The 23796-nt window shown below is 42.5% G+C and overlaps 1 pseudogene; it reads right to left on the bottom strand.

Moving 5' to 3' along the window:
- LOC148029256 (fe(II)/2-oxoglutarate-dependent dioxygenase 4-like) overlaps positions 1-23341 on the bottom strand; it is a 232696-nt pseudogene extending 209355 nt beyond the window's left edge.
- Between the last annotated feature and the right edge of the window lie 455 nt (positions 23342-23796).

The raw sequence follows: 23796 nt of genomic DNA, 5'->3' as shown, positions 1-23796 counted from the left end.
ACACATGACTCCTTGGTCCATTCTAAGGGCCGGTCTCGTCTGCGGCTTAGCATCTGCCCGGATTTGCTCAATTTCTCGCCCTTTGGTGTCGTATTCTACGGTGTCCACCTCACCCTCACTTCCTTCATCGAAGTATTGGCAATCTTCGTATTCGTCACAGGAATCTGCATCGCTAGATTGCTTGTCGTCCCCCAAGGCCTGCTCTGCCTTGTCTTCTTGGTCGGGAACCAACGCCCAGTTGTACCTGAGGTTCAGTTCATGTACCCTGGTCCACTTCCACTCGGGTTCCTCCAAGAGGTCCTGGAGAGGCTTGAGATTGGTGGTTGTGTTGCCTGCCAGTCGGTCCGTTAAGTGCCCCAGTATTCCCTGGAGTTCTTTCCTGTTGGCAAGCACTTGGAAAGCGACAGGCTTAGGCCCTTCATGGAGGCTTGCTGCCATCATGTAGACAGGTGTAGGAAGTATTTCTTTTGGCTTGCCAATTGTTTTGACGGCCTGCTCGTGTGCCTCATAATCTGAGAATGGCAGGTCAAGTGTAGCAAGAACGTGTATCCAATCCCGCTCGTCCTCTGGGCATGGGATATACCTAGTTAAGGACCCATAGGGTTCCTTGTCCTGGGTGTTTCCCTTGAGTAGAGTAGAGATGGCGTCTAGGTCGACTGGCGAGGTCTTCCAAGTGTCCATCTCTATTCTCACAGCGTTAGTTCGGTTGCCCAGGAAGATCAGGCTGTTACCCCAGTCTTCGATCACTCTAGCATTGCGCATCCAGGGTCGATCCAATAAGATATCATAGTCCACTCCCTTCATGACGATAAAGTCGACAGAGAACTGGACTCTTGCAATCTTCACTGGCCAATTCTTCAAGACCTCGAATGGTTTCACTCACATACCGTTTGCTAGCGTGACGTTAAATCGAGCAACTTCGACAGGCGGGTTTCTCCACTTCTGTAACACTGCGTGGCTAAGCACACTAACCCCAGCTCCTGTGTCTACAATCCCCTTTCTCATTGTGTCTCCCAGGGCTAGGACTGGCAGGACTGCGTGCATCTCCGAGCCCTCCCAGAAGGCGTTGACATGCAAGGATTTAGGCCCGGCGTGTAGCGTCAAACTTGGCAAGTGCGTTTCCACATCCTGGTCTTGAGTATCTACCGGAGCTTGCTCGTGTGGTCTCTCGACCCAATGCTTGAGGTCCTACCATAGGGCAGAGTGCTGCCTAAGCAGCTCTCCCAGGCCAACCGTTACAGGGGTGGTCACTAATGTGGTCAGGAGATTGCTAAACACTCGTCCTTCCCTTAGTTCAGACTGTCCGGGCCAATGGCTGCGGCTGACCTGCGGGTCTGTTATGTCTAGGCTTGGCCTTGACGGCACTGCTTGTGGCGTAGGACACTGGGTCGGACGTCCGATTCCGCCGGTCCGATGAGCTTGCGCACATGGATTTGCTCGATTTTCTCCAGATATTTTATCCTATTGACCATGCGATTAACCAGCGACGGAGTTGAAGTGGTGCGGAGGAGATCGGTTACCTGGGAGTCGCCGAATGCGATGTCCTCTGTGCCCTGGTCGATCGGACGGCTGCCAAGCTCGCTCACTCTCTCACTCTCTATCTCTCTCGCTCTCCGTTGGTTGGAAATGGGGTTCTCTTGCCCTCCCACAGTTTATACCCTGCTAGTTCTGCCCTGAACACTACAGATTCCTTCCCTGGCGTTTCCTATGCAGTTACCTTTGCATTTACTCCATTTTTCCTTTCCTTTCCTGTGGTTTTTCCCCTGTTTCACAGCAGCAGCCCTCTGCCTCTTCGTGTGTGATTTCCTACTGCTAATCTATCCTAAAAACAACCTGAATCGAAAGCAAAACACTGAACTAGTTTCTCCATGTTTTCCAATCATTAATAACCAGATTATTCCAAAATACTTACCTATTCTGAAGATCGAAAACACCCAACTTCCTACCTATCTCAAGCTCCATTTTGGGGATGAATACCCTACTTCGATGCTCGATATGAGGCGTGCAAGTGCTCAAGCTTGAATCCGTTGGTCCCGGCAACGGAACCAAAATGTGGTAGCTTTCGCTCAACCGCCAAGACCCACGGACCGCTTATTGTTTCAAGCGTTCCAAGCGAGCTCTAATGGCTATCTCTCACCTAGCCGACGCGTCGTCGATCCTACAAATGCAGTGAACTTACCTTGATGCTCGATCGAGTACCCTCCTCTCTCTTGCACTCCGGTAGCTCCACGATTCTAGATGCTAGCTCAAGCATCCTCAAGCCTCCTCCATCTCCAAGCTCCATCCTCCATAGCCGCGCGCGCAAAAGAAGAGAAGAGAAGAGAAGTAGAGGAGAGGAGATGGTGAAGAGCTTCACCCTCTTGATCCCTCACTCTCACACACACTCACTCCCTCACACTCTCACACTCCCTCTCTCAAGAGCACACACAAGCAAGAAGGAGAGAAGAAGAGAGGAAGAAGAAGACTAGTTTTGCCACACACCAAAGAATGAGCTCTTCATTCACTTTTCAACCTTATATACAAAACCCTACTTCACTTTTGGGCGTTCATCCCCTTTTCCCTTTTTTACATGGCCGGTCATAGCCCAGGCTCTGTTTTCCATTGTCCTTTTATCTTCCTCGTTTCCTTTTCACCGCCCTTCTACATTTATAAATTGCACGGGTGAGAGCCCGGCACTCTTTTACAAGATTTTAGGGTGCGCTTTTTTATTCAAAAATGCGCCTTTCCCTTTTTGTGTTTGCCTTGGACTTTTAAGGTTGTCCTTGCGCTTTTGGCCTTTTCTCCTTTTCTTTCTTCAATCGGGCTACCTTTTTTCCGCCTTTGCCCTGCGTCTTTTCCATTTTCTTTTGCTTTCTTCGTGTTGGGGTTAACAAAGTGTATGATTTTTTTTAGTGGAAATATGAAGCTCTGTGATGATCTGATAGGTTCCGTTGAGGTTCTGATTGGTTTTGATGCCCTCTGTATAGCTTTTGTTTTGTTCTGATTTTCTTCTGTATGAAGCATGGATTGATGATTGATGAAGGTTGAAATCTTTTGAAAGCATAGTTTTTGATAGTTTGGAATGGTTTTAGTATGAGTTATGAGGATTTGATATTCTCTGATGACCTTCTATAGACCTTCTGTAGAGCCTCTGTCTTTGCTCTGTCCCTGTTCTGTATCTGCTCTGTTCCTGTTCTGTTCTGTTCTGTAGATTTTCTGTAAGTGTTCTGTAGAATGTATGTGTGACTTTGGGAAAGTTTTCTAACTTTTGGAAAGGATGAATCTAAGTTCAAAAGAGCTAAAACAAATGGAAGAAGCAATTGCTGAAGATTGAAGAGAAGATTAGAGTGACAATGACAGTAGTGAGCTATGAAGAGACACTGTAGTGGCTCTGGTGCCTCTTCGCATCAAACATACCTCTTGGAAGGTGCATCCACGACATAAGAAGGATTATTGAGATTCATTATTGAGTATTGTAGTGAGGAGATGATGTACTATAGAGAGAGAGAGAGAGAGAGCCAGAGATAGCCAATTCTATCAAAACACTGTATCTATATATGAGAGATCGAGAGAGAGAACTATGAAGACATTGAAGATGAATACTATGTGATTTATTTCCATTCAAAAATGGTGTATTCCTTTATGTTCATTGTTCTATTGATGGATTCTATGAAGATGTTGAAGATTATGTTTGATTCTATTAAATCCGTGGGAGATATTTACTATGATACTGCGTGAAGATTTGCCATTTTCTTTGTTTCGATCATCAAAAGAATGAAATAAAAGCTTGTTGATGGTACAAGATAGATTTTCTTGTAGTAGAATCCCCTTTTCCTTGGTGTTCCTCTTGGGGCTCCATGTTTTTGATGCGCAGTTGGGGAAACTTGCCATCAACAAGCATCAAAAGAGGCTGAAAATGAAGGAAATGGCATTGCCAAGAAGAGAAGAATTCAATGGATGTTTGCAAAGTTCCTTCTTCCACTGAAGAGTTGGAGCTTCTTATTACCAAAGCCACTTTCCACAAGAAGTTTATCCCACAATGGCGAAAATATATTACCATCATGATGCATGCTCTATGTGGTGGACTATTTTCTCTTCATGTTGAAGCAGCAAAAACTTGCATCTTGGTGGCAAATTGTTTGGGAACAAACTGAAGAATAGAGAAGCAGAGACAATGACTATCCATGGAAGATTTAGCATTCATTGAGAAGTTTCCATACATCATCAAGTGGGAGATTGTGAAGAAGCCTCAGGAGTCTTGGTCAGCGGAGGTTCACGAAAACAAGAAGGAAAAGAGTTGGAATTTGTTCATGGATGCTCAACAGCAAGGTACGTGGGATGCTTGGTGCACTGACAATCTTCTGTTTTTCCAATCAGCAACCCACTAAAAGTTGGTAGACAGAGCACAACATACACTGTTGGAACCCTCAAAAGCTATCATTATTATAATGGCACAACAACGATCCTAAGAAGAATGAGTTTTGATACTTTCAAAATGGAATATCTCCCCCTCTGTAGTGGTTTGAAAGCCGAATTCAGAGATGTTGAAAAGAATGAAGTAGAAGAGATGTTGGCCAGAGAATCCCCCAGAGATTAAAGCCCCTATTTGATTTTATTCTATTGAGTACAGACCAACTAGTTGGAGCCAACCCCCTGATGAATGACGCAAGCAAGAGGCAAGCGTTAGAACGAGTCCAGAGGTACATAAGAAGAGAGAAGGCAAGAATCAAGGCTGAGAATGGCTCACAGCAGAAGCCTCCTTTGACGCCCTAAAAGCACTCTTTACAAAAGTCCCCATGGAAACTCAAGGTCCCCTTCCTAGTCAGATTCGTCCTGGAAATATTGATGACAGGCCAGCAAATGTAGTCCCATTGCCAATTTTTAAGAGAGAGTACAATGAAGACCCTAATCTTCATGTAGCAGAGTTTATGGTAGCATGTGTGGCTAACAATGCCAAAACCCCTGAGCACTGGTTAGCAATATTCCCCGCTACTTTCAAAGGTGCGGCGTTTCAGTGGTATGAGAGACAAACAACAGGAATTGTTGGCACATGGGACGACCTGAAGTTGGCCTTCCTCACTAAATTCAGGCGTGAAGGTTTTGAAGAGTGGATGCGAGAGGAGTTCATGAACCTAAGTCAGTCCTCTGAAGAAAGAGTAGAAGCTTATGTCTCGTGAATGGAATCCATCTTGAAGAGATGGACTAACCATCGTTTGGAAAAAGGTATCCAGAAAGGAGTGTTTCTCAGAGGCCTACAACCAAAAGCTCGCAAGTTTGTGGAATTGAGAAGACCAGCCAATCTGCAAGCTACAGTGAAAGGTGCAAGATTATGATGAAGTTGAAGCAAGATTGTCAATGACTCCAGGAAGAGGAGTCTTATCTCCTCCCATGCCAGGAATGGTATACCCACCAAATGCAGTCCCAAGGACAGTTTCCTACTCCTATCCCCAGATGCAAACAGTGCCGCAGTATAGTGCACCTAATCCACTGTGGTTACCATAGATGACATTGCCTCAAATGATGTTTCAATCGCAACAATAGTGGCCTCAAACAGTTCCTCCAATGGCGACTCAACAACAATGGAACCCTACCAACTGGAATCAACAATCCCAAGTCTCAACATGAGCTCTAAATTAGAACCAGAACAGAGGACCTTCTGGATCAACCCAACTAGTGTATGTAGTAATTACAGAGGCTTCCCAAAACTCTACTACAGGTACTTCAAGAGGTGAAAATTTGAAGGACTACTTATCCAACTCAGTTGCAAGTATCAAGAAAGAGCTTATGGATGTGATTACAGAGCAGCTACAGATGTTGAAGGTGAATACCGCCAATATATCCACTCCTGCGGGAGCTGGAAGAGATGTGATCCGCTCTAATACATGGTGCAGAAAGTGTCATCAAGCGGGACATTTAGCCACTGAATGTACTCGAAAACTAACCATTCCTGGAGCCTTCTGTTCCTACTGTTTGCGGGAGAACCATATAGAGGATATTGGCCCTTTGAAAGAGATGCATGAATGAAGACAGAAGGATTAAAATGCAAGATTCAACTTGCTAGAATCCAAAATAACAACACAAGATATTGGACCAAAGCCTAGGGAGTTTGGTCCTAATTTCGATCCAAGGAGGTTTCCCTCTCAAAGTTACAGAGGACAACAGTCTAGCGGTGGTCAGAGATCAGAGGTGGAATGTTATAGGTGTGGAGAAAAGGGTCATATCTTCCCGAATTGTCCAAATCCTAGACGATCTATGGATTACAAGCCCTTATGCAGCAGATGCAAAGGATAAGGCCACACTGCAAAGGACTGTCCAAGTCCAGCCCCTATCAAGGCCAATGCCACTGATAGCCAACAGAAGGAAGAGAAGTCTGCCTTCAATTTGGTAGAGTTGGAAGTAGCCGCTGTCACGCGCACCAAAAAGAAGGAACCAGTTGTTCAGAAAAAATATAATTCCTTTGCCAAGATTGTGAAGTTCGACCTAGTAGCAAAGGGACAGAGCAATACAGGATAGAACAGTGCAGTACAGAGCACTGTAGTGCCACAGAGAGTCACAGACACAGTCCCAAAAACAGGACCAGAGGTCCAGGAGATAGACGATACAGAAGCACCTCCGGAAACAGAGGAAGTGCCAATGCTACCATTGTTAGAAGAAAAAGGAAAGATGAAAATGGGTGTAGTAAAAATAACCCTTGCAGGAAGATACTATTGGCTGACATATTTGGTGGTCAAACCAAATTCTTATGGGACCTTATACCCTCTGTTGTTGGAAAGACCCTCTGTTGTTGGAAGACCCTCTGTTGTTGAAAGACCCTCTGTTGTTGGAAGACCATGGCTTTTTGAAGTGAGAGCCAGGACGGACTGGTTCAAAGGAACCCTAACCCTAGGCAGAGGACCCAACAAAGTGGTGTTGAAGTTGTATAGATTGCAAAAAGGCAATGGATCCACATCCATCGAAGTCATAACTGACTCCTCCAACGAGGTAATTGATGGTACATCAAGAGACAAGGAGACAGTTAAGCAGATCTTTTCCAAGAAAACAGAGGTATATTCCCTAACACTGGGCTCTGTAAGCCAACTACCAAAGGAAGCAAAGTCATCGTCCATGGGAGAATACCTCCTACCTCAACTAGAAGCCTCAACTAGAATTGACTTCTGAAATCACCTCTGACAGTGAAATAGAAGCATGGATGTACTATTCTCCCTGTTACATGTCACTCACAGAGACAGTAATAGAGATAGAGCCAGAGACAGAAGCAAAAGCAGAACCAGACATAGAGGCAAAAAATCTATTCTTCTCCTAACAGAGCCTCTACAGAAGCAGAGACAGAGCCTCCAGAGGAAGAGAATGAAAATGATAAGGAAGAAAACGAAGTAGGATATGAAAGTGTAGATGAAAAATTTCCTCTGGTAGTGGATGACCCTACAGAGACCTCAAAAGATCTCGAGGTGTTGGATGGAATGACCATGGTTCCATTTGGGTTGACCAATGGACCACAAAGCATGTAGAATCTGCATAAGCAATGGATCAAAGGCATAAAAATTAAGTTCGCCACCAGTGGCTCCTGTTGCCCTGACCATTCAGTCTAGAGAAAAGATGATGATAATGCCCCTTGCCAATAGAAGCCAGAGCTATCAAAGCCTCCGCTTCTAGAAGGTCCGTGCTATGTGACATTCCTAGATGCATCTAAAGATAAATCCCAAACTCCAGAAGAAATCACCATTCACACAGAAGCAAACAAAGCTCTGATACCCTTCCAACAATCTAAACAAGCAAATGAGTCATCTGTTTTGAAGGAGGACACTAGTTCTAATGGAACATCAGATGATGACACTACTCCCTTGAAAGAATCAGACCTCTATCTAGAAGCAATCCGTGGGACATTTATCCGTGAAGTGGAAGGTGAAAGAAAAGTGACGTTCCTGGATACTGATGTTACTAAACATCACCTGAAAGTGGGTCTCAATCTTCTAGAAGAAGAACTAGTGGTCCTGCGAGACCTACTTAAAGAGAACTTAGACATGTTTGCCAACATCACATTGACTTAGAGCCGGATGCCAAACCTGTAAGACAAAGACAAAGGCGTATGAATCCTAATTATTCTGCTTTGGTGAAGGATGAATTATTGAAACTTCTTGAAGCCGAGTTCATTTATCCCGTGGCTAACAATGAATGGGTTTCACCCATTGTGGTAGTACCCAAGAAGAACGGAAAACTTTGAATATGTGTAGACTTTCAAAAGCTCAATTCAAAGACGAAGAAGAATCATTTCTCTATCCCTTTTACAGACCAATTGTTGGAGACAGTGGCAGGCCATGAGCTGTATTTCCTCTTGGATGGATTTAGCGGATATAACCAAGTCCAAATTGTAGAAGAGGACCAATCCAAAACAACCTTCACCACAGAATGGGGAACCTATGCCTATAGAGTGATGCCATTTGGGCTCTGTAATGCTCCTGCCACCTTCCAACGAGTAATGATGGCTGTCTTCCAGAATCATCTTCATGATTTCATTGAGGTGTATCTTGATGACTTTTGTGTCTATAGCTTAGTCCATGAGCACTGCGGGACACCTACAGCAGTGTTTTGACAGATGTTGAGAGTATGGGATTTCTCTCAATCCCGAAAAATGTGTCTTTGGCATCTCATCATGAGTTTTTCTGGGCCATATTGTCTCTACACAAGGGATTGCAATAGACCTGGCGAAGATTGAGAAGATTTCCGCCTTGATAGCACCAACAAACCTCAAGCAATTGAGAGGATTTCTTGGCCATGTGGGCTACTACATAAGATTTATTGCACATTTTGCAGCCAAGGCAGCCCCTCTTCACAAGCTCCTAAGAAAAGATGCTGATTTCCTTTGGACTGATAACTGTGAAGGAGCCTTTAATACCCTAAAACAGTGCCTTATCCAAGCACCTATCTTACAGCCTCCTGATTGGACGAAGGAGTTTCATGTGCACACAGATGCATCAGTTGAAGGGCTAGGTGTTGTCCTATGTCAAAAGGGCCCCTCTAAATTAGATCAAGTGATATATTCTGCCAGTCAAAAGGTCAGCGTTAGGGAACGGAACTATACAATGACATAGCTTGAGTGCTTGGCAATGGTGCTTGCACTAGAGAAGTTTAGACACTATCTACGCATTTCAAGTTCTACGTGGATCATGAAGCCCTGTCCTTCTTGATGAACAAAGCAGATGTTAAAGGACGATTGATGAGATGGTTGCTCCTATTCTAGGAGTTCGATTTTGAAGTGGTCACTAAGTCTGGCCGTTCCCATGTCCTAGCCAATCATCTATCACGGATCCCTCAAACTGCAAAAGAGGAACAGGATGATCCAGACATTCCTAATGCTTCCTTGTTTCTAATTGAAACTGTTACTCCCTGGTATGCAGACATAGCCAACCTCCTGGCAACTCAACAGTATCCTCCGGGCATCTCAAGTCATGAGAAGAAGAAGCTTCTGTTAGAATCATCCCCCTACACCTTGCTAGGCGGTGTACTGTACAAGAAAGGAAAAGATGAAGTGCTACGAAGATGTGTTGCAGGGGATGAAATCGGCATAGTATTAAAAGCATACCATGACGAACCATGTGGTGGATACTTCATAGGAGAAGCGATAGCCAGGAAGGCTCTGTTGGTGGGATACTAGTGGCAGACCCTCCACAAGGATGCATATGAATACTACAAGAGATGTGACTTGTCAATGAATGGGGAAACCCACCAAAACAAGTGCCATACCACTGCAACCTATTCTTCCCCTAAAGCCATTCAAGAAGTGGGGGATTGATTTTGTGGGTCCCATTGATCCACATACCAGATGGAAGCAGAACAGATACATCTTAGTATGTACGGATTATATCACAAAGTGGTGTGAAGCAAAAGCTCTGAAGAAGAGGGACGATGGTAATAGCATAGCTCTGTTCATGTACGAGAATATTATCACCCATTTTAGCAGTCCCCTCGAGCTTGTAAGTGACAGAGGTACTCATTTCCTTAACAAAATCATGGAGGAGCTGACAGAGTTGTATAAGTTCCACCATCGCAAGTCCACTCCTTACTACCCCAGAGCCAACGGCCAAGTTGAAGTCACCAATCACATCCTTTGCTCGATCCTAACAAGAACGATGGCCGCACATCCTCGCGACTAGGATGATCGACTTACAGAGGCCCTCTAGGCATACAGAACCTCCCATAAGGCAGCTACAGGACAGACATCTTTCCAGTCAGTTAGTGTATGGTACAGAAGCCGTCTTCCCTGTTGAACTGGAATTTCCCTCTTTGCGAGTGGCAATTAAAGAACGCTTGGGAGATGATGAGTCACTGCAACGCCACCTCCTACACTTGGAATGTTTGGATGAGATTCGGTGGATGGCCCTACAGTGCATGGAAACCACTCAAGCATGACGCAAGGCCTATCATGATAGTTTCATCAAGCACAAGGAGTTCAAAGAAGGTGATCTTGTCCTAGCCTATGATTCGAGATTTGGCAAGTTTCCTAGCAACCTTCAACAATAGTGGATGGGCCCATACAAGGTACTTGCTATCAATCCTAATGGCTCTCTTCAGGTGCACACCGTTGATGCTTCTGATGATTCTTTCCTGATCAATGGCTATCGCCTAAAGAAGTACTTCCCTCCCTCGGGATTGTGACAATCACAGTCGACCTACCCTCTCCCTTTTGGGCATCGCACTGTCTTTCTCTTCGTGCTTCTCATAGCCCTTATGATTCTTCTCATGAGGCAGTCTCGCTCTACTACCCCTCATAGATACCTCTCAACCCGACCTTGTTCTCTTCTCGTCTAATTCAACAACAGTGGCGAGGGTAGTCCTGACACATGGTATTTCTACCATTCTCTTTCTTAACGAAAAAAAAGGGAAAAAAAAGAAACAAAAAAAACTGTTATGAGAGAAAAGGAAAAAATTCCTTGTCATAACAGGCCTCATTCCAAGAAAAGATGGAAACACCATTGGGCACTATGGAAAAGGTGGTAATACCTCGCAGTTCAGGATAGTTGACTCACCAACAGAACCTTTCCAGCAAGTAATTTGAAGCCACCTCCCTTGGTGCACAGTCTTTGCAATATCAGTCTGTATGTCCTTCTTAACAGGCGATCTTTCTTACAAATCATTGAAGTATGAGACTTACTGGCTGCCTCCCTGGGTACGCCTCTTCTAGATCTTGATGACAATAGCCAACATGGTCTTCATCACCAACCCCTTGAGTAATGTGAGCTTTCATCCTAACAGGATGGGGACGTAAGTATAAGCTGCCCTCTGTATCTATCAATGAGCGTGAGACAGAGGGTGGGGTGAGTGACCAGTCTTTTCCTTCAAATCAAATGAGAGGTGAGATATGTGAATGGAGTGTTGCACGTACGGGATGGGCCTCTCAATGCACAACGCACGATCTGTTCCTGTGCACTGGACCATAAGGCTCCCTGGCCTTCCTTCTTGCACTGTATGTCGGCACAGGGCGAGATGCATTGTTGCACCATCAAATACGCACAAGGATACAAGTTCTGCACACGTGATAGTGAGGATTACATTAGTGGGTTTCAGGAATGGGCTACCCTCTATATCTTTCAACAGAGCGTGAGACAGAGGATGGGCTGAGTGTGACAGATGTTTCTTCAATAAAGTATTGAGAGGTGAGGATTGAGGGACATTACGACAATTGGAGTCAGGTACGTTCCTGTTTTCCTATGCACCCACGGGATGGGCCTCTGCTATCAGCACACGACAGGTCACTCTGTTCTGTACACTGCACTGCAAGGCTCCCTGGCCTCCCTGCTTGCACCTATGCTAGACGGGGTTGGACGCACTAATGCACCATCAATTGTGCACCCTGGTATACTCCCTCTGCACCATCTCCTTGTCAATTCCTAAACCGGGTGTGAGATCTCGGTTTCCATAAATATTACTTCGAGTGATGTAAGTTATGGGGCGAGTGACTGTTCTCTCATCCCATCTGAGTGCCAGTGAGCTAAGTGACTCTCCTTCGTCACCTACCCTAACGGGCTTTCTCAACCAACTACCTCCTTGGGTGCTGCTACATGGTCCTTGCCAGGCTGGTTGAATGCTGGAGCAAGCCGTGGTACCTCTCCTATAGCCGACTCTAACCCTTCTGTAGCAGTGACGGTTCCTTCGACCATACGCGAAATGGGTCAAGTGTTTCTAACCCTACTTTTCTTTTTGCAAGTGTATGTGATGTCTTAAGTGTGGGAATGCCAGAGTTTAGTCAGTTGACGAGTCCTAGGTTATGTTGCTGCATCTACCCCTGCCCGGTAAGGTCTTAAGTGTGGGGACGCGTCCCTATGCATCTGTTCTGCATATCATCATGGAAATACATCTATCCACCTTCAAATGTGGAAATTCCTTTTTTATGTTCTAATGGGGTCCCTTCCCCACTCATCCGTTATATTTCACCCTGTCCCCGGGGCACTTCATTGTTTGTTTGTCTTTATCCTTTGTTTTGCCATTTTTATATGTGAACGCACCCTACGTTCACTGAGACTCACATCCAACCTTACAACCCTCTTTGTCCCTTTGAACTGCCCATTTTTCCTTTTTATCAACCCCTGTTCCGACCAATGGTTCTTAAGTTATTAATTTTTAAAGCATTTCCTGTAATTTGATCGATTTTCCATGTGAACGCCCCTTTATTGCTTCCGAACAACAATCTCACATGATAGCCTTGTCCTCCATCTTCCTCTTGACATTTTTTCTTTTTTCTCCTTGTCTTTCCGATACACGGTTGGTCCGCTATTAATTTTTGCAGGTTTTCAAGACCTTTCGTGCATAATTTTCACATTTTTCCCATGTGCACACATCCTGTTTGAACCAGATGTCCCGTTTAATTTGACAACCGTGTCCCGCCAGCCTTTCTCCCATTTTTTCCTTCTTCCTCCCCCCTCTTCTGACTACTGGATTTTTAGTTATTCATTTTTCCATGTGTTTTCGGGTGTCTTTTTTGTGTTTTTTTGCATCAGTGAGTTTTGATGTGACAGTCCTATGAAGTCCCTTCCTCCAAACTTTTTTTTTTAAATTTTCTTCTATTTCGGTGCACGGATCCTTCCATATTAATTTCCGAATCTCTTTTTGGGTATGATTTTTGGGTTTTTTCCATGTGAACGCATCCTCTCTCGGTCAAAACCGTGTATTGATGTGATAGATTTGTCAGACACATTATTTGGCACATTTTTCCTTCTTTTCTCTCTGCATTGCGGCGAGCGGATTTTTCCATATTACTCCCCGTATGTATTTTTGGAGCCATTTTTCGTGTTTTTTTCATGTGAACACCCTGATTTTTCCCCGGAACCCGTGTCACATTTTTCTATCATCTTTCTCTCATCTCCCAGCACATTTTTTCTTTTTACGTTTTTTCGATCCGGTGTACGGTTTGGGTTTTATTAATTTTTCTTCCTCTTGACGTGTGGCCGCATTTCTCGTGTCACACGTGAACACGCATGTTTTTGGTTTTAAGTGCCTCGGGACACTCCTGTGCCTCACGTGTCACCATCTTCGTCCACTCTGATCCCGCCGATGCAATTTTTTTTCTTCTCTTCCGCCCCGCGTATGCGCACGCGACACGGGTGTGTTCCCTTTTTTATGGTTTTCCAAACACATATTAAACAACCCCACACCCACACTTAAAAAAAAAAACAATAATAATAATAATAAATAAATAAATAAATAACACATAAAAACCACTCATAAAAAATAAAAAACAACAAAAAAACCAAAAAACAAAAAAAAGCAATCACAAAAAAAACCAAACACAAAAACAGAGAAAAAAAACAAAAAAAACAAAAAAAGACAAAAAAAACAAAAACAACAATCGAAATTGAAAATTAAAAATCAACAACACAAAACTAAAAAAGCAAATTGTCACAAAAAAAACAAAAAAAATCTACCTTACCTGTTTCTTTCGGCCGCCAACCTGTTCGATTCCCCCATCTTCCTCCTCCCTTCACGCCCCGTCGTGCCTCCCTTCTCCACCATTCGCACCTCTGCCTCCTTCCTCTCCCTCTCCTCTTCGCCACGTCGCGGTCCACCCTCCGCCTCCTCCCTCTCCCTCTCCTCTTCGCCACGTCGTAGTCCACCCTCCGCCGCCTCCCTCTCCCTCCACCCTGCCACGTCGCTCCTCCCTCTCCCTCCACCTTGCCAAGTCGCACCTCCTTCTCCTCCCTCTCGCGCGATGCTACGCCCTCCCCTCCTCCTTCTCGCCTACGCCCTCCTCCTCCCCGCCAGCCTCCAACCTCTTCTCCTTTTCCTCTGCTAACTAACTTAGTTAGTTACCTAACTTAATTACGTTAATTAACTTCATTACACTAACTCACTTGCATAACCTAACTAACTTAATTAACCTACTTCACCTAGCTAACTTAATTCACTTAATTAACTTAATTTCCTTAACTCACCTAATTAACTTAACCTCACCTAACCTAACTTAACTCACCTAATTAACTTACCTACCTGTACTTAGTTAACCTACATGCTTAGCGCACTAACCTAACCCCCGTTTCCCCCCTTCTAGCCCCCTTTCCTACCCCTACACCACTCTACCCCCACCCTCCACACGCTCCGCGGGCATCCAGGTGTGCCTGTGCGTACGGGAGTGTCAGCAGGTGTTCACGCGCGAGGACGCGCGTTTGGTCTTCTCCGTGCAGTGGTGCGTGCCATCCCTGAGCACACACAGCTGTTCACACACAGCCCGGGTATCTCTTTTGATTTTCCACAAACCCAAGAAAAATACCTAATAAATACCTAAAAACACTTAAAAACATTTAAAAATCATAAAAATTTAATTAAAAAACAAAAAAATTATTGAAATTTTCCTTCCTCAATTGGATAATTTTCTAGTTGTTCTTTCTAATTATAATATAGGAATTAATTGCAAAAAATTAATAATATTTAAAATCCTTTTAAAATTCACTAAAATTTGGAAAAAAATAATTAAAAATCCCTAAAAATCAGGATTTAATTTGACAAAAATCACAAAAAAATCCATCACTACATTTGATTGCTTTTGGAATATTTTAAAATAAAAAATATATCCAAAAATATATATTTAATAAAAATATACCTAAATTAAAATAAATAGTAATAATAATAATAACAATCTCATCCAAACACTAATCAATATTAATTAAACCAAATGTCATCCCCCTAATATTGTTTTGATATTTATTTATTTTTTACAAAAAAAACTAATGCGCTTTATTTTTTCCAGTCATCAGTGGTTTTTGCTTTTTTTATTGGATTCCTTGCATTTGGAACTACTCAGTCCTCAGTCTCTTGCATGCACACCCCTACCAAGTATCTATTTTTTGTATTTTATTTAGTTTGGTCATCCCTTAACCACAGTTAATTGTTAAAATAAACTTTATTCACCCCCTTTTTCACGCGCGCTCGCGCTAAACACACATTTTTCTAATAACTTAAAATCAACCCGCCGTTCACTTTGCATGCGCTACTTATGCTTCAGAGGCACTTTAATTTTAAATAAAAACAAACCAGTCGTGATAAAAATGCACAAGCTGAAAAAGAAGAGCGCTTCAGACACATTAAATTTTTAATCAATGAATATGCATTTAGAGACCTGAGTCTGGGGATCGTAGTCCGGGTTTCGTTAAAAGCACTGTTTCACATAAACAAATTGTAACTAACAATTTAAAAATGAACCGTTGTTTTTTTATTAAGGTTTACAACCTAATAAAATTTCAACCATTGTTAATAATTTATTAAAATAAATCCTTCATTAAAATCATTTTCCTCACTGCATTTTTTCTCTCTTTTCAAATAAATACGCTTCGTGGGATGGGCAGGTATAGTCCTTTCAGCTGATATTGTTTATCAAAGTTCTAGTTATGTCCTGATTAGGTTTTTGAGATATTATGGTTTGATTGTGTGATACGATTACAGGTGCGGTCTGTAGTTTTCTTTTTTGCCTGATACGGGATCTTGGGTAACTACTTGTTTCATAGCATGAAGCTTTCGATCGCATATGTATAGAGGTAATGCCGAATTTTTTCTAGGATGTGGGTTGTCTGGGGTGGTCAATTGGTTAGTTACGTCTGTGTGTGCTTCTTTTGATTGATTTCTTTTTTATAGCTATTTTATTGTTTTGTAGGTATTCTCTGTGATTGTCTGTGTTTGTGGTATGTGTACATTCCATCTGAATGGCACCTCAAGCTCCTCCTTTTATTTAGTATGTCCCATTGATCAGTAGGGATTATTCTTCCCTACTGACTTTTGAGCCTATCTCGAAAGCTGGTCTTGCAACTTTTGTGGCTGCTTCACTCCCTTTGATTCTAGATGATCCAACCCTATGTGATGAGTTTCTTGCATCATACAGTAAGAAATCAGGCTTGGTTCATGGTACTTCCATGGTTTTGACACCTAGAGGGTTAGGGAAGGCTTTGTCTCTTCCCTACAAAGGAGAACCCTTTGTTATAGCCAGAGAGTTATTCTCAAATGACGAGATTCTCAAGCTGTTACAGAAGCAAACCAAAGAGATCCTCAATGTCAAGAAGGTGATTAACACTTCAGGAATGTCTTTCTCAATGATCATTGATCCTCTCTAGAAGCTAGTCTGCCAATTTCTCCAAGACAGGTTCATGCCTGCCAAAACACCATCCCACTATTTGTCCAAGGAGCTCTTCACAGCTTCCAGGATGGTGTTAAAAGGGGTTGCCATTGACTGGAGTACTTAACATTTTGTCAAAGTGACTAGAGAGAATGTTACCAATGTAACTTATGGTTCATATTTATATGCTTTCTTGGCATATTCAGGCTTTAAGAAGGGTATGCTACCCCCTTCTCCATCTAATCAAGTCCCTCCCCCTCCACCTTCTGAAGATTCAGAACCCATTGACATAGAGGTTCTTGATTCCCCTCCTCCATTGGTCATTCAGTGAAAGCGCTTGAAGCGTGTAGCAGAGAAAATTCCCCCAGTTATTCCTTCAGTAACAGTTCCTGCTACCTCTAGAAGTGACCTACGTGATTACCTCACATGCAACAACTTATTTAGGGCACATCGAGAGGGTTCTTTGAACAGTTTAGTGTCAGGGGATGCTATTTCTTTCCTTTGTAATGACATCCAAAGTTCTATTAAACTCTCAGTGACAGCCTATGTTCAACAATTATATGCCTCCTTCTATGAAAAATTGATGCAATCCAAAGACCAGATGCATAAGGCAACTACAGAGTTAGGCTCTGCTAAAGACACTATTGCCGATCTGTTTAAGCAGATGGAGTAGCAGACACAAATGAATGAGACCTAGAGATAGATTTATTATGGTCTATATTTGAGGAATTTCAGGAGTATGTTCCTCCAGACCATTCCTTTTTTGTCCACTATCAGCTGCAGAAGTTGGCCTTCTATATTAAGCTCTCAACGATGGATCTCCCTCTTCTAGAGGATGGTTAGAGTGGAGCTTGGTCTTTTGATTTGGTGATAGAAGTTGTCCGTATGGTCTTTGAAGATTCTGTGACGACGGATACCATATTGCTGTCTTATATGTATCTACGAGGTGATCTGTTAATTTTTGATGATGTAGATCTAGCTTGGTATTTGGGGGATGTGGTTTTACAAGCTGCCTTATATGTCAATTATTTGGAGTTGAGGATAGATGACATGTTCTAGTTCTATTCTTCTAAAGTGGCTACTTGCCCTGACACTTCATGGCATTCAATGATTGATTGTGTAATCCTGAACCAACGTCAAAATACAACTTCTACTTATGTGCAGACCACTAACCAACTGAGGGTGGATCTCCTAGCTTATCTTTCCAAGAACCACCCATTTGATTCATCCTTCTTTGATGCTTACCATAGACGATCTGTTTTAGGTCCCTCTTGTTCCTAGCTTATTGTACTATCAACAAATGGCCCATCGCTATGATGCTTATTTTTCCCTTTATCAATCCAACCTAGTAGTTATCTTACCTTTCCTTTTTCAACCTCAAGGTTTTTCTCAGATTCCAATCTTTACCTATTGTTCTTTCATTGAAGATCGAGTCTTTTCCCCTTCTCCACCATGTCCTTCTCCATCTATCCATATACCTTCTACTTTTCCTGCTTATCAATTGACACCTTTCCTAACTAATTCGCTTAAATTTTCATCCACTCCTTCTTTAGCTTATTCCTCATTTTATGATTTTTCCTACCCATCTCTTCATCCTCTTTTACTTATTTCACTTCCATCTCCTTCCACTTCTATTTCTCAACCGCCTCAGTTGGTTAGTGTGTACAAAGGATTTGATCAGCAGATTCCGAGAAGAAGAGGATAGAGCTCAACTGATTCTCTCACAGGACCACATATTAATTGGCCATTAATTCCAACAATTGCTAGTCAAGCATACCAAAATTACCTCCATTTTTCTCAACAATATTCACAATCTCTAGATCCTTCAGTGAGATTGACAGCCCATTTTGCTTGGTACCTAGCATATATGCATAAGCATTCCCATAACAATCAAAAGGCCATTCCAAAGCTTTGTATGAATGTTAATGTGAACATTGATTCCCAACAGTTGGATGTCCTATATTTTCATGCCCTTTGTCTACCTAGTAGATACCTTATTTTGCTAGAATGGATGTGCTACCTTCAATTCTTACAGAATCCTCCAAAATCCTTTGTAGATGAGTCTTTATCCCTTGATCGCTTTCGAAATCATCAAGCCTTCAAAAGGGATCATCTTCATTGATACCCCTGGATGTATCTTTTGTGCTTCTTAATGAGACATCTTTTGGAGGTGCCATTCAAATGGTTGTGTTTGTGTTTGTGTTGTATTAATTTGTATGTGATGAGTTCGTGCTGGTTGAATACTTTGTTCGAGAGCTCTCTTTTCAACTATTGATGGTGATGGTGGATGGTAAGCCTACGATAGAAAGCTGAAGAACCTCTTATATCATTTACAAATTTGTCATGACTTTTTATTGTTTATCAGATGTGTTAATGAATAACGAAGTTTTCCTTTAGTAGTATTCTTTTCTAGAGATACAGCTGATAAGTTGGGGTTGTGGTGGAGTGATTGTTGAAGATACTACAAAAGATTAAATTGAGCTCTTTAGTGAACTTATATTCTTCTTTTCCTTAGGTCATGAGGATGCTTCCCTTCAAGTGTGGGGATATGTTGAAAGTGGAAAAAGACTGAATTTTTTATTGATTTTTGTTGTTTTTGAGGTCTGAATGGTTGATTTTTTATGAATTTAGAGTGATGTATGGTTGTTAATGGAAGTGTTTGAGAGTGTTTTGGATGATATTGATTATGTTTTGGAAGTTTATGATGATTTTTAGTGAAAATATTAAGATTTGTGATTATTTGATAGGTTTTTTGAGGTTTTGATTGATTCTGATACCCTCTGTATAGCTTCTGTTTTATTCAGATTTTCTTCTATATGAAGCATGGATTGATGATTGATGAAGGTTGAAATCTTTTGAAAGCTTATTGAATAGTTTTTTATACTTTGGAATGGTTTTAGTATGATTTATGAGGATTTTATATTCTTTGATGACCTTCTGTAGACCTTTTGTAGAGCCTCTGTCTCTGCTCTGTCTCTGTTCTGTATCTGCTCTATTCCTGTTTTATTCTATTCTGTAGATTTTCTGTAAGTGTTCTGTAAAATGTATGTGTGACTTTGGAAAATTTTTCTAACTTTTGGAAATGATGAATCTAAGTTCAAAAGAGCTAAAACAAATGGAAGAAGCAACTGTTATACCTGATTATCACTGGAGCTTCCTTGAAGCCATCACAGATGCCCAGGCGGCGGCGGATGATGAGTGCGTCTTTCCAGTCCTGCGCCTTGCCAGAGCCCACCCGATAGCCCGTCGTGAAGGTGACCCCTGCGTCCGTGCTGTGCGAAGGGTAGATCTTCTTCTCGGATGCCGGCAGCTCGTAGAACTTGCAGATGACCACCTTGATGCGCTAGATGTCCACCCCGTGATTCAGCACCTGCAACAATATCGACAACGACTCTGATTCAGCCACCAGATCATCGTCGTCGAGGATTTCAAGCTAAGCGCTAGCGTCGCAATGCATTAATGTCATAGTGTAATGATGCAAAGAGAAATAGCTGTGGCGTTAACACAGAATTATGGACATCTAGAACAGATGAAGCTGTGGTTGTGAACATAGTGCATGCTAATTTACTTGGAAGAATCCCCACTCCTTGCGCAGGCCTCTCTGATCTGCTTCACGAGCTGCGCCCGCTTCTCCGGATCCTCGACGCCGGCGTGCGTGATCCGGGCCAGGTCCAGCACGGGGATGGCCTGCTCGGTGCAGAGAGGCTCGGCACTGGGCCAAAGCTCTGGCGCACACACGTAGTCCTTGGGCACCTCGTTGAGCCTCTCGTCCAACATCTCCTTCACCCCTTTCACCTGCTCTCTCCCGGCCGCACTCCTTCCCAACGTTGATCTCTTGGCCGCCGCCGCGGCCTAATCTTGTTGCTGCGCCCGCTTGGGAGCCATAGCAGCTGCCAAATTCTTGACGTAATATCTTCTTTAGATTGATCGTCGGCCGTCCCTCAACTAAGCCTACCTAAGTCGTCCTTACACCTTCGCCTTTCATCATCTTTCTATGTTGGCTATACATATGTATATTATATATATATATATATATATGCTCTTTCGACCCGTCACCAGAAGCAATAGGGAAGCGTTCCCGATGCGTCACCACGCTATCCACCCCCGAAAGCTTTAAGTGCCTCACTGCCGGCCCCCCTTTATCTCACTGTTAATGTGGAGTCGTGGCCCTTGCCTCTCGCATTTGACTTTGGAAAACCGTTGTCCGTGCCAATCCCGGTGGGCCGGTGGTTCTTTACTCTTGGAAGTTTCAAAAACCTTTCTTTTTTTTGGGTATGAAGAGTTAAAATATATTAAAAAACAGAGTGAATTTTACAGCTGCTAGTGAAGAGGGGCTTCAATACAGGGAAGCTGCCTTATGCACCAGCCTTAGATTACAACACGAATCAACTTAAATCACATTAAGATCCTCTTAGAATTCACAACTTTCTTCTTAAAATCTAGCATCATGGTAGCAACTTCATCCTTTGATCCTCCAAGTTAAGCTTCCTCATGGAGACTTTGTAGCTTCTCGGTATCTTTATCCACCTGCAACAAAAAATCTGTCTTAAATCCATGAATAGGATCAATAGAAACATTTTCAAATACTTTTTTATTATTGCATATCCATATATTCCAAAGAAAGAGGCTTCTAATCCAATTCCAAACTATTGGAGATATGCCATATATTTCACCCAAGATTATCTCTTTCCAAGTGAACTTAGTTGGGTGGACTGGTATTAACAGCACCTACAAGAAACAAAAAAAATTAGTGTTATGATGACAGTTATAAAAAATATGCGATACTGACTCTACATTTGTATTACATCTTGGGTAGAGTCAGTTTCAAATTCCAATCTTTAAAGCCCTTTCATTAGTCCATAGACCTTTAAGGGTTATGAACCACATTAGACAGGACATCTTAGGCTAAAGAACTTTCATCCAAATATTAGTAAATCTATAATTCTATTTTTTATTACTCCAATTAATGTGCCACCTTTCATTGAGTTTAGCACATAAATCTTTATTGCATACTTGAAGATTTGGAAGGGGCAGAAGAGGCTTGTCTCCGATTAGACGTACTCCTCTGGGATTGAAAGGCTGTTTTAGACTGATGAGAGGTGTGGATCGCATAGTTGCATTCTGAGGTTACCATGTTGACTTCAGTGGGAAGTAGGCCAAATTTAGTCGTGAGTTGTACATTGCTTAGCTAATCTTTTATATTGAGATCCCATATATCCCCCCAAGTTCTAATCCCCTTTCGATATATTTTTTGGGCTTTATTCAGATCGCTCTTTGAAATAGATTGGTGAAAAACTAAACCATACAGAGTCAACTGCAGCCCAAGGTAAGGTTAAGTTGGAATGTGAAGATGGAACTAACATTTTTTTATATTTAAACTAGGCCTGCCATATCCCCTTCATCAATGATGAGCACCCTGCTGTCTTGATTTCTACTGGGCCTAGGATAACAGTGAGCAAATCTAAGTTTTTCCATCTTGGACAGCCAATTACTTGAAATTGACTGATAGAGGAGTGTAACAAGGTAGTCCAATCCTCTTCCTCCCTATCAATACTCCTAAGATTTTTGGGTTTTGTACAAACAACCCATGAGACTTTGGGGATCTTAAATTTATCTCCATCCCCACTCCACAAGAAATTTCTGGCTAGCTGCTCCAATTGTTTTAATCCTGTTTTGGTTGGCTGCGAGCATGCTAAAAAATAGATTGTGGAGGGGATAAGGATATGTTTGAGCATTAGGCACCTGCCAACCATATTAAGCTGAAGCCCTTGTCAAGATTGTGGGAGAGAAGGAAGGAGTCTCACTTGTAGCTTTCTTGCTTGCACAATGGGGAAATACACACAAAGGTGGAGGCTGAAAACAATTTTACTCTTCTTAGTTGTGTAAGCCAAAAAAGCTCAAGTACATAGAAATAGAAGAACCCTATATATGGGTCTCAAACCAAACTCAACTAACTAAGGTGGCATACTAACTGAGCCACGAACTAGAGTAGATAAGGATAGCTATCATCTAGCTATTATTCATGGGCGGTGTACCAACCGCATCTGCACTGACAAGTCGGTGACATAAATGCACAACGGTCACCCTGGCATATCACGAGTGGAGCTCCATATCTCAACACTCCCCCTCGAGCTCAATCCCAATTCCTGCACACCAAGCAGGTCTCTGAACCTGCGCAGCTTCTCTGTGCCCAATGCCTTCGTAAATATGTCAGCTACCTGATCCTCTGTGCTGATATAAACTAGATCAATAAGACCTAGTAAAACCCTCTCCCGCACATAGTGATAATGCACCTTAATGTGCTTTGTTCTAGCATGATAAGACTGGGTTATTTGCCAAGTGTATACTACTCATGTTGTCACAATAAATGACAACTGGCCCATCTGTAGGCTGATGCATATCATAAAGTAGCTTATGCAACCAAGCTACCTCACATGCAGCCATTGCTGCGCCCCTGTACTACTCAGCCTTTGTGCTCAACAAGGCAACTGTAGGCTATTTCTTTCTGTTCCAAGTGACTGCAGCACTCCCAAAAGAGAACACATATCCAATGGTAGATCTTCTATCAGAAATACTACCAGTCCAATTAGCATCAGTGTATCCATGCAACTATATCTGAACCCCAGTCTCATAAAGTAGTCCATACTGCAATGTGGACTTCCCATACCTGAGTATGCATCTAGCCGCATCCAAATGCGGTTTCCTTAGAGCCTGCATAAACTGACTTACCAATCCAGCAGCATAGATCAAATCTGGCCTGGTAATAGTCATATAAATCAAACTTCCTACTTTGCGTCTGTACATAGTAGGGTTGTTGAGTGTTGAAATGACTTGTTTTTTGGCTGATTTTTGTTGTTTTTGGAGAGCTGAAGGGTTGATTTTATGGGATGATTGGTTGATTTGGAAGTGGATTGAGAGTGTTTTGGATGTTATTGATTGTGTTTTGGAAGTTCATGATGTTTGTTGATGGTTCTGTGATGTTCTGATAGGTTCTGAATGGTTCTGTATACCTTCTGTTTTGTTCTGTTTTGGTCTGTTTTGTTCTGATTGTCTTCTTTAAGGAGGGATGAAGTATTGATTAATGAAGATTGAGATATTGTGAAAGTTTATTGAATGGTTTGTGAGAGTTTGAAATGATTTGAGAATGAGTTATGAGGTTTTGATAACCTTCTGTAACCTTCTGTAGGTCTTCTGTAGAGCTTCTGTTCTGTTCTGTTCTGCTTCTG

This window comes from Lygodium microphyllum, chromosome 11 (genome assembly GCF_053477565.2).
Source record: "Lygodium microphyllum isolate KBCC chromosome 11, Lygodium_microphyllum_v1.1.10, whole genome shotgun sequence".
In the NCBI taxonomy this organism is placed as follows: domain Eukaryota; kingdom Viridiplantae; phylum Streptophyta; class Polypodiopsida; order Schizaeales; family Lygodiaceae; genus Lygodium; species Lygodium microphyllum.
Note: the sequence above shows the minus strand (reverse complement) of the source record. Positions and strands in the feature narration are given on the sequence as shown.